The following is a 2,320-nucleotide window of genomic DNA, read 5'->3' as shown; positions in this document are numbered from 1 at the left end:
TCGAAGACACTGAAATCTTGGTTGATAAAGGTTTCAGATTTGACCTTGAAACATTACAAGTTATTATCACGTGGATTGATCAACTGTACACGTGTTTTGATAACATGATACTATTAACCACGTCTGACAAAAGAAAAAACCGATGATGTTAATCTTGAAAAACTAAATATTAGAATTTTCAAAAGAAAAAGAACAAAAATGATCAAAATTTGAGAGAGAAATTAAAATTAAAATCATAAAATCGTATGATAGTTTAAGGATAAATATGTATGATAGTTTATCTAACATCCCAAAAATATGTATAAATCATATTGAGTGGAATGCATCATACGTAATAAAGTAAAGCAGTTAAGAGTAGAAGTATGATGAAGTATTATAAGATACTGTCACCCAAAATATAAGAGGAATAGAGTCTTTCAAAAAGAAGAAAAGGAAGGAAGACTAAGTTATATACAATAAGTAATAACTAAGCTACACTACTCTGCAGCATCAGCAGTGTATGGGATATCTGGGCCATCTAGTATTTGCTCCAAAGGGGCCTCTCCTGCCTCTGCTCACATCCAATTTGGATGATCATTGCAAGAGAAAACAAGCACATACAAAACAGGCAGCAAACAAAGCAAGGGTAAGCTAGATTTCAAAAGGAAACAAGTTAACAAGGAGATTATCAAACTAAAAGAGGCATACTAGAATTGCAAGCATAGAAGAACAATTTAATTAAGTTATGAGTTGTGGTTTTATTAAGTGGTGTTAGACTTAGACTCGTCCGAACCCGGAATGAACATCGAGCTATGGCGGGTTATGTACTTGTGGTGGTCTCTACTACTTTGCAAAGCCAATTGCTATGGGTTCCACCCTACCACCACAAGGTTAGTCCGTTATCACTCACCTTGGCCCATATAAAATGGAGACAACCAAGACTAGGACCCCCTACTACTCTCACCACATGAACTAATCTTCTCTAAGTGAGATTGAATAGTCATTAGAGTATTAAGGGCAACCCCCAAGACTGAGCTACCTATATTCATTCTAGAAACTTAACTTAATATCACTCATTCTTGGCCCATAAATGGAGACACCCAATATTGAGCTTCCTATATTCATTCTCAAACTTAATATAATCTCACCACGAGATACAACTTAAATCATTGAATCATATTACACCACATGGAACACAATCATTCTTTAGTTATGTCACAAAAACAACATATACATACTCAGACATTATATATTTTCACAAAAACATCATTTATTAATACCAATTTCTTTATCAACTATAATTACATATACTTAAGTAATTCAAACAGCTTGGAGACCATCACCAATGGCTCCGCAAGGGTCAAAAACCCCTAGAACGACCTAAAGAACGTCCAAAACGGACGTCCGGAACCCCCCAAACTATCAAAAACAAAAGCAACAGCAGAAAACTACGCCCAGCGCCATTTAGGGGCGCCCAGCGTGAATTATGCAGATTTTGCTGCATAATTGAGCAACTCTACCCCCTAAGTTTCATTTTAGGCCTTTTGGTGAACTTTGGACACTCCTAACTCGAAATACAAGTTGAATCTAACTTATTTGAAGTCTCACACACCATCCTAACTCAAAACTCTAAGAGATATGCAAGGAAATTAGATCTAAAATACTCATTTGATCTACCTAGAGGCTCAATTTGAAATTTACCATTTATAAGTTGTTTTAGATCAATTGTACACCTCCTATAAGTCACAATTAACTACCCTGAGTTGTCCTAAGTACCTATTTCAGAGTTGAACCCTTATTTCTAAAACTCACCACCCAAGTTCCCTTAATTGGACTCAAAAGCTGAAAAAAAATGACTTAGTCATTTACTGAAAACCTGCAGAACTGAATTATCTCCCTAAAACCATACCATTGTCAACCTACACCTAATCCTACCATTCAGAATCCTTCTATTATCCACTCTCATCAAACACAAATCAAAAATATCATTTTCAATACATGCATTCATTCATTCAAGCAAAAGCCGTATCAATTCATACAAATTTCACCCATGCATTTCAATTCAAATAATTCTCCATACAATCAAATAAATAAATTTAGCATTCTACAATTAAACTAAAAGAATCCAGCTTCCCTTACCTGGACAGTGCTACAGCTCAAGAACAGACCACAACAGCTCGTTTATGACTTGGAATAGGCTAGAAACACCTATAGGTTGTAAATTGGAAAAGAAAACATGAATTTGAGTTCAAATTTGATTGGGGAATTGTGAGGAAGCTAGGGTAGTTGCATGCAACAGATTCTATAGTACGATTGTTGTTTGATGATGAACAAAGAGAGG

The 2,320-nt window shown here is 35.3% G+C and overlaps 1 long non-coding RNA gene across 1 annotated transcript; it reads right to left on the bottom strand.

Moving 5' to 3' along the window:
* Nucleotides 1-348: 348 nt before the first annotated feature.
* LOC111241132 lies at nucleotides 349-2,196 on the bottom strand. Its single transcript, XR_002666920.1, has 2 exons — nucleotides 2,119-2,196; nucleotides 349-550 (listed from the first exon to the last, which is right to left on the bottom strand). It is a non-coding gene; the product is annotated as an uncharacterized LOC111241132 (long non-coding RNA).
* Between the last annotated feature and the right edge of the window lie 124 nt (nucleotides 2,197-2,320).

This window comes from Vigna radiata, unplaced genomic scaffold (genome assembly GCF_000741045.1).
Source record: "Vigna radiata var. radiata cultivar VC1973A unplaced genomic scaffold, Vradiata_ver6 scaffold_216, whole genome shotgun sequence".
Taxonomy (NCBI): Eukaryota; Viridiplantae; Streptophyta; class Magnoliopsida; order Fabales; family Fabaceae; genus Vigna; species Vigna radiata.
This window is presented reverse-complemented; position numbering and strand designations above follow the sequence as displayed.